Raw genomic sequence first — 9,703 nt, forward strand, 5'->3', positions numbered from 1 at the left:
TGTTAATATTCTTTATTCAAAAGCATTTAAAAATAAGCTAGAGAAAATATGTGAACAAACACGAAATTTAATTAGATAATTTAAAAGAACCTTTGTGTTAGGAAAAAATTTAAAATGCTTTCACTCTAAAATGTTTATAATTTATGTATTGTCTTCTAAAATTTGTGAATAAAACAATACTTGATTTGACAATATTTGATTTAATGTTAAGACCTCATTATATTTATTAGACTGCATTTTGCATGACATTTGAATGTAGTTTATTCTGAAAGAAGATATTTGAATGTCTTTGCTGAATGCCTCTGCATTTTTTTCACTTTGAGGCAGAGTCTTGCTAAGTTGCCCAGGCTAATCTTGAACTTAGACTCTTCCTGCCTTGGCTCCCTGAGTAAGAATCACAGACATATGCCACTGTACCTGAGTCATATTGAATTTTTATAGTGTCAGATCAATGTACAGTTGTTTTATCCATTTAAATTTTCATTTTAAACATTGTGCTTAACTAAAATGGGAAAATTATCTATACATAAAATAAAGTCACCTACAGAATATCCTATTCTCCCTACTCCTCCCCTCCTCTCCCATCCTTTCTCTCTATTCAATCTAACATGACACACTTTTTTTTCTTTTTCTCATTACAACATCATATATGTAGTCTTTGTAACAATGAGCTTCTCCTTCCATCTTCTGTGCAACTCCCCTTCTCCCTCTTTTTCCCTCCCACCTCTCTTCCCTATTTAGTGGTAGTCTGCTTCTCATGCAATACCTAACTTCTTAAAGTAAATCTCCATTAGAATCAGGTTTCCTTGGGACCATTAAAATTAAAAGGTCATTTTGGATGAGGAAGCAGATTGTCATACATAAGTTTCAAGTGAACTATATAATATGTTGATGGAAGTATAATTTTACTTGTTGTTTGATCATCTGTAATTTTTCAACTTAAATTATAAGTCTTGTATGCAAAGAGAAATAATATTGTAGCATGAACTGCTATTCACCTGTGTTGGTTTATTTGTCTTTGTGCAACTCTTGGGATAGAACCCACTGTTTTCCACAAGCTAGGCAAGCTCTTTACCATTAAATTGGTATACCCCAATCCTTTGATGTTGATAACCGAGAGGGAAGTCTTAGTTTGAATTTTTATTTCATATTAGGATGCTAAGTTCATAGAGCACTGCCATGTGCTTATAGCTGCCTCAGAACCTAAATCCTCACTAAAATAATTCACAAATTTTAACTCTCTTCAAAGCACTTTAAATTTTATCTTAGGTCTATAGGTTTTTAATTGAAAATATGTTCCTAATAAAAGAGTAAATATTTTCAATTAATAATCATTGTTTAGATACTAGTTCTGTATGATCACATTAGAAATTGAGTTTCATTTTTTTTTCTTTTTTGCATGGTATTTGAGGTTGTTATATATGAAATGCCAAAATATTTATCTAGAAACTAAGGATTTCAAATTCAGTTTTTTTTTTCCATACATCTATCTGCTAATATTCACTTTAACTCTGGGCTACATTTCTTTTCTAGAAGATAAATGAGAAAATGATGATTTCATTATGTTCTCTTAAACATGAATGTAAAAAAGAACACATAAAAGTATCTGGAAATAAAATCTTTGTAAATTTTCTATCAAATTTGGGGAGCAATTTTGCTGTTGTGTAAAAACAAATAAAGATATTTTTAAGTTACCAAGGGCTATATATTTCCAAATATGTGTTCACTAATTGTAAGTGTGATAGAAATTGGGTATTTATAATTTTTAATTCAACTATTTACATTTACTTGTACACAAAAGTCTTGTCTTTTTAAGTAGTATCTTTTTGCTCCTAAATGCTTAACAAAAAAGTTAGATTATGTAAGCTGACTCAGTGGGAGGAACTTGGTACTATAGTATGCTGTTTCTCTTCTGAACTGCTGCTTCTATTAACTAACAGAACTACTGTCTATGCAGAAAGCATGGAAACTATAGAAGGGCATAATAAATAAATTGAAAGTCCTGTGTGACTTTCATTGATCAGAAATATTGATAATGTTTTGATATATTTTCTCCCAAGATTTGTATGTGCATGTAAGTTTTTTCTTTTAAAAATTAGCCAGGATAATAATGATGGAGCAAGAATTACCCTTAGAATATGGTGGATGGCGAAGAGCCAGAGAAGAAAAGAAGGAGAGTAGAGGAGCTGCTGGCTGAGAAGTTAGTGCTGCCGGGAGGCTGGGGCCTCTCTAGGGACCCCTGCCTCCCGCCCCGGCGCGGGGACAGCCGTGACAAGCCACCCCATCCTTGCTGCCCCCGCAGCTTGTTCATGGAGTGACAGTTGCAGGTCGGGTGCACACTGTGTGCCAGGCTAAGTGCCACTGTCTCTGTGGTCGACCCCTAAGAGCTAGCTAGACTGCCTATAGGTGAGGTCTGTGGCTGTCAAGGGATCTGCTCAAAGGGACAGCGCTAGTTGTGCAGTGAACCCAGCTCTGCATAAGAACTGAGATGCCTCTATTATTATTATTATTATTATTATTATTATTATTATTATTATTTAGTTGTTGATAGATCTTTATTAGTGGAGCCCCATATTCAGTATCCTGGAAGGTTCTACGTGATACTGCCTCTCAAAACCCTTTTCTGTGTGTGTTTAGTGACAACCACCACCTGACAGTATGATTCTTTCGTTTTTTGAAGATTGGGACCTCTGTTTCTTTCTGAGAAAAATGCCTGAAAGTTCCTCTCGTCAAAAGTGATCTTTAAATCACACCATTCTGACTCAGAAAGGTACATAAGCAATAGTATAGTGGAAACATCACAGTTCTGAAAGTGCCCCCAGGTATCTCATACCTCCTGATCCGATGTTGAAGGCATAGACAGAAAGTTTGCAGTTTTCTTTTGTTAGTGCCAAATGCAGAGAAGTCCATTTCTCATGGAGAGATCAGTATTCTAAGTTTGAGCCCAGGCTGCTCTAGGAACCCAGAAATAGGCTGATCTATTTCATCAAATGGATGAAATATAAATAGAAACAAACATATAGTTCTTAGTTTTAAATAAACCAATATAATAAGCAAGACAAACTGGAAAGCCTAAACATAACCACACTGAACATTTCCTATTCTATTTGAGCAGATCTGGTGTGGTTACCTTTTCATTCCATAAAACCATAATAGTTATAGGTGTGACTTTTTCATATTGATCTTTGCAGTTGAATTTACTGTGTTCTGTGCAGAATGGCTGTTGATGGTGGGTGTGGGGACACTGGAGACTGGGAAGGTCGCTGGAACCATGTAAAGAAATTCCTTGAGCAATCTGGACCCTTCACACACCCTGATTTTGAACCAAGCACTGAAGTGAGAAACATTTATTTTTGAATAATTGCTCTAGTAGTTTACATTTTGAAAATAATAAAATGCTTCCTTTTTAATTTGCTCTTATAATGCAAATGCTGTTTGGTGAAACAAAGTTATCTTGAAGTATTAAATTGAATATTTAATGATTTTATTTGAATGACTAATACATGAGTCACTTTCATATTATGTAAGTTGAAAATTTTCAGTTCATAACTTCATTCAAGTTCTTACACTTTAAATTCTTAAAGCTCAAAGTAGTTTCTTAGACCCTTTTCCCTTTTGTAGCCTTGTTATGAGAAATTAACTTTTGATAGGAATATAAATATGCTTGTTTAAGTTTTGAAAATTGGCTGGAATGAGCATCTTTATTTAGCATTGACTGTAATGAATTGCATGTTAAAAATGTGTGTGCTATAATAGAATTTTGACCTGATTATGTCTGACTTGAAGCTAATGTTCAATTAGATACAACTTGCTTTTCATTATTATGTGGAAAAAAGGATTCTTTACAATAAATTTTATGTACTTTTGTGTTAAAAAAAAAGAATTACCCTTAATATAGGGTATAATTAATAATGATTTAAACTATAACGAAAATATGCTTGTTGTCTGTCATCCTAGGAATCTATTCCTCTACCCTGATGTTTTTTAATGTGAAAGAGGCATGTTAAAGAGAACTTCTAGTTTCATCTTCAGATTTTTAAATTGATAGTATTTTATGTAAATATCTATAAATGTTTTAAACCTGAAATTTTTCTTGACAAAAGAAGAAACACATTAAAAGTAGAGAAGTCTGATTAAAGTTCATTATTGCATTAATTTAGAAAGTATGGGAAAGACAGGGAAATGTTGGTATTTAATAATTAAAACACTGAATTATCCATGCAGCTAGGTCTTCAGCAAGCACTTTATCTTTAACGTGTGACTGATGTTTATTCTAGTTTGCCTACGTCACCCATCAAGATTACTTTCGTGTTCTTAACCAAGCAGAAATGAATATGCAAAAAGTTGAAGAGGAAAGAGAGATCCTTATAGTCAAAGAACATCAAGACCTTGATGGAACTGGAATAAGGAAGGGTCACATTGTCATCAAGGTAAGACCCAGAACCACTCTCCTTCTAATGGAAAGGAAAACTCAAATAGTATAAGGTATGGCAACTTCAGGTTTGTTTCATTTTCCATTGTCAAGCGTAATATCTTTTGAAAGTCATCACTTGTAACTAAAAACCTTTGCATGTCATGATTTATTTATAGCATGAATTATCATCCTTATTACTTACCTGATTGCTTTTTTGTAGAAGGGTAGAGATCAAGGCATTAAATAAATCCTATTTAATCAAGATCATGATTAAACCTTTTATTTGTTACAAGGAACCTCAGAAGGGTTAACCAAGCAATTGGTGGAAGAGAATTAAGTAGTAGATCCAGCCTTCATAGAAGACTTCCTGTTGACCTACCGGACTTTTCTTTCTAGTCCAATGGAAGTGGTAAAAAGTTATTGGAGTGGTTTAATGATCCTAACCTCAGAGATAAGGTTGCAAATATAGTTTATTTCAGCTCCTAAATATGTAGTACTTTTAAAATATAAGCTTAAAGATACATTTCTCACACCAGTTGTCATTCAAGTTAATGGAATATAAGAAAATATATATATTTTTTTTTTCTGGGTACCAAACTGAAATTCTTGGATTTGTTTTTCAGACTCACAGGCTGGGATAGAAAACAGGGAGACAGCAAGAATACATCATGTCTTTGATTTTTGACATACCCAGAAATGGGAGCTTGGTCATCCCATCCCCACTTCCCAAGGCCCAAACAGAGGGACCGAAATGGAGTGGGGCCAGGCAGGCTCCAGTAAGACAATAACTCCCTGCTGTCAAACTCATTATGGTCCACTGACTTTGGTCACAGACTGATAAAAGCAATTCTCTAAATTCACTGTTCCCAAAGGTCATTCTAAATAGTTGCAGCCACCATCCTTTAGAAGCCAGAGAGAAAGAAAAGGCAAATGCAGAAGGCTGTTCCAGATGCTCCTGCTCAGAGACCTGGCTTAGCAGTACTTACTCTTTTCAGGCAGAGATTACCTGGGGGCTCACTATGGTGGGGCTTAGCTTAGTGTCCCACAGATGTGAAGAGCCACACTAGTGGAAGGATCTGGGAAGTTGCAGGAAGTGTGTTTGTGAATCACTGGGTTATTGCTGCATCTCGGGTGACAGAGGCTGAACCACCCAAGCCAGAGGAGCCCTGAGGCCTTTTCCTCATTGTGGTTCCATTCTTGGAAGTCCCAAACACTGACTCTTGCATCTTCTCTTTTAACAATAAGGAAGCCACATCTGGGTGGGGAAGGGAAAGATGGGCTTCAGCCTCATTCAATGAGCTCCACGTAGTTGGCAGGGAACATGCCAAAGTGGCCATCGGGTCCATAGCCACGCCACCAGCCTTCGTCGATCACCTCGATGCCAGTAATGAGGTTCTCAGGATCAAAGGAGATCTCAGTGTCATCCGCTGCTTGGTAGTCGTACAAGGCCCGGGCACACAGCCCTTGCCCACTAAGCCCCTGGCCCTGTGTATAGTGGTCAATGTGCTCAGAGCCAGTGTCTTGCTGCTGGACCATTGGGGGCTCCTCGTAGAGGGCCTCTTGCTCCGGAGGCTCCTCGTACGTGGCTTCCTCTTCTGCCTGCACCAGACTTGGAGGAATGCTGGGTGCTGGCTCCTCACAGACATCTGCCCTGGGCCTTGAGACAGCAGAAGTTGGCTCTCTGCCAAAGGAGGTCTCTGGTTGGGTGAGCTGTTTCTGCAGGAAGGGGCTCCTCAGCTTGCCTGGCTGAGGACTAGAGATGGAGGTGGTAGACATGGCCCTCTCCTTCTGCTTGAAAATCTCCCGTGGGTGTGCAGTCCGCTGATCAGAAAACACCTGCTCCTCCCTGTTCTTCGAAACCACTTCTTGCTGCTGTTCACCTGTCCTTGAGGGGCTGGTTTCTCTGTGCTGCTCCTGGTAGCGCTGCTCTCGGCGGGCAGCCTCCTGCAGCTCCCGCTCCCGTTCCTTTTCCAGCTGCCGCTGCTCCTCCTCAGCCCGTCGCTTCTCCTCCAGCCGGCGGTTCTCCTCCTCCTTCTCAGCTTTGGCCCAGAAGCTGTCTTTTCCAACTCTCTTGATCTCAGATATGGCATTGGTCTTCTGGTACACAGAACCCACTGGGGCCTGGGGTCCTGCATCCTGGAAGCGGCTGCTTTCCCTGTGGAAGCTGTAGTTGGCCCCGGAGGCCTTGGCCACCTTCTGCATGATACACTCAGGCTCCACATCCTCCTCTGCTCGTGCATTGATGGTCACATGGGCCCCCTTCAAGAAGTTGGCCATGGTGCTGACGTGGTTGGCGCATGCTCCCTTCCGCACATCATTCACACCCTCGCCTGTCCAGTTGATGAGGACAAACTTGGGCAGGCCAGAGTTGGGGTCCTTCACCCTGCAGAAGGCATACATCACCTTCCCACTGTTGAGTTCTTCCACCAGCTCCTCCAGACCACCTTCTCCTGTGCCAGCCACACGAATGTCATTGCTATTGCCCTCGTAGGTAAACAAAGCCCAGTCGGTCGGGGACTTCTCGGTGACCACCCGCACGTAGGCCTCTTGCAGCGCGGGCCCGTTCCGGCTCAGGTTCGCCGCCATGGTCCGCCCCACAGTCCAGAAAATATTTTTAAAATTTTATCTTTATTCTCTTAATTAGTCATAACGTGTTTTGGTATGGGTCTTCTGTAATTTTGTACATTTGGGTTCCTGTAAGTCTCTTGTATTTGATTTTCCATACCATTCTTTAGGATTGGGAAATTTTCTATTATTATATCATTGAAAAGATTGTGCATTCCTTTGGTTTGTATTTCTGCTCTTTCATCTATTCTGATAAATCTTAAATTTGGTCTTTTCATGTTACTCCATAATTTTTGGATGTTCTGCTCATGGTTTCTTACCATCTTCTCTGCATGTTCAACTCTACTTTCTAGGTTATACATTTTGTCTTCATTGTCTGAGGTTCTCTCTTCCTACTGGTCTAATCTGTTGGTGATGCTTTCTATTGCATTTATAATTTGGTTTACTGATTTCTTCATTTAGAGGATTTCTGCTTGTTGTTTTTTTAATTTTGTTCATGATCTCTAACTCTCTATTGAAATGGTCTTTCACTTTCTGTATTTTTGTTTCATTTCACTCCTTATACTATCCTTTACTTCATACATCAGTTCAACTATGAACTCCTTCTTGGACATTTCTTGAACTCTGATATCAGTGGCTTCTGTTGTTGAAACATCTTTGTTTGGGGCACTTTATTTCTTTGTGTGTGTGTGTGGTTTTTTTTTTTTTTTTTTTTTTTTTTTTTTGCAGTTGTTAGTGTGATTTTCCATCTAAAAGTATGGATCTAAGACAGGAAAAATTCTACTCTGTAGACGTATAGTGTCCCTGAAGGTTTCCAGCACTTTGCATTTGCTTTCATTTTGAGTTATTTCAAATGTGTTTTGAAAGTGAAGTCAGATGATCATTGAATATCTTCACAAATCCATGGTGTCTCCTGGCAAACAACATATAAATAGTCTCTTTATAAAGTAGATATATGTAGTTCAGAAGATCATTTTTATTAATAAAATTCTTGTTGAGGTTTGATTTTTATTAGTTTATTTTTTAGTTTTTAGTATTTTGAGGTAAATTGAAACTTAAATATCTCATTTGAAATTAATCTAATCACCAATCTTCAGCACTCAAGAAAACTCAGTGAAACAAATTGCTTTTTTCAGGTTACTCGGAGTAGTGTTATTGTGGGTGAATAATCACTTCAGTGACTTTGAAGGAGATCTTGCAATGACTCGGTTTCTAGCAGATTTTGAAAATAAGCTGGAAAGAGAGGTAGTAGTTGTGATCTTTTTAAGATCAGCTTTCAGTTCATTCATTCCTCCTGTCTAGAATTGACACCACTCTTTTGAACCCTTATAGAAAATGGGCGGACATCTAAGGTTGTTAAACATTGCATGTGAAGCTAAGGCAAAAAGAAGATTGATAACGTTAACAAAACCATCCCGGGATGCTCCTCTGCATTTTCTCTTACTTTGAGGCTCCGAGAGAGGATCTGGAATCTTCATTGACAGTGTTGATTTAGGTAGCACAACAGCTGGAGCAGGCTTGAAACAGGGGGATCAGGTATGATATTTCTCAGTCTAGATATAAGGGGGAGTTTGGTATTTTTGTTCTTCAGTCAGTGATATTGTAATTTTATAATTTCACTTTTAGATACTAGAATTAAATGGTCAAAACTTTGAAAATATTCAGCTGTCAAAAGTCGTGGAATTTCTAAGGGATAACACACATCTATTTATCACTGTGAAAAACAATTTATTTGGTAAGTATTTTTGCAGACTTTCATTTTTATCCTTTGCTTGTTTTAAACATTTAAATCTTAATCATGAAAGAAGTAACTTTTATAAGTAGTATTTTATCCATTTATAAATATATAATTAGACCATTATTTCTTTTATCTGTGCTTATTGATAAAATGAAATGTACGTATGTTGATAAAATCTAAAATACTATAGACTAAAGGTTTACTGCTCCCTGGCACCTGTATCCCAGCAGCTAAGGTGGCTGGGGAAGGAGGTTCATGAGTTCAAAGCCAGCCTCAGCAACTTAGCAAGGTCCTGGCAACTCAGAGAGACCCTGTGTCTAAGTAAAATAGAATAAAAGGACAGGAGATGTATCTCAGTGGTTAAGTGCTTCTGGGTTCAATCCCTGGTAAAGGAGAAAATTTAAAATGTTTACTGTTATTCTTACATTTACTTGGATAGAACAATATACAAAGTAGATTCCTGGTATCAGTCACTGGAGTAATGTTTTTGTGCAGGATTTTCATAGCTGAAGTCTGTACTTCTCAGGTACCCCCAAGTTCTACAGCTGCCTTGGCCTTGTCCAGATATCTTATAATTGGCAGCATGTGATGTTTCTCTTTGTATATATTTTAGTGTTTAAAGAACTTCTAACAAGACTGTCAGAAGAGAAGAGAAATGGTGCCCCCCACCTTCCCAATATTGGTGATATGAAGGAGGCCAGTGGCTCCTCCATTCCTGATCTTGCTGTAGATGGAAAACAGGTGATAGGACTTGAAAAAGTAAATAAAAAAAGTAAAGCTAACACTGTTGGAGGAAGGAACAAGCTAAAGAAGATGCATGACAAGACTCAAATGAGTATCTTCCCTCACAAACCTTATAAGTAAGTGTCTACAAATTTTCTGTGCATTATTTTATTACTTTACTGTGATAAAACAATATGCTAAGCTTGTGATGTAAATTTTTCACATTATTCTAATATATCAGGAATTTATGGCTGAGCTGTTTT

At 37.9% G+C, this 9,703-nt stretch overlaps 1 pseudogene; it reads right to left on the reverse strand.

Moving 5' to 3' along the window:
- Positions 1–5,252: 5,252 nt before the first annotated feature.
- LOC139702299 (drebrin-like protein pseudogene) lies at positions 5,253–7,014 on the reverse strand (annotated as a pseudogene).
- Positions 7,015–9,703: the final 2,689 nt, after the last annotated feature.

This window comes from Marmota flaviventris, chromosome 17 (assembly GCF_047511675.1).
Source record: "Marmota flaviventris isolate mMarFla1 chromosome 17, mMarFla1.hap1, whole genome shotgun sequence".
Lineage (NCBI taxonomy): Eukaryota > Metazoa > Chordata > Mammalia > Rodentia > Sciuridae > Marmota > Marmota flaviventris.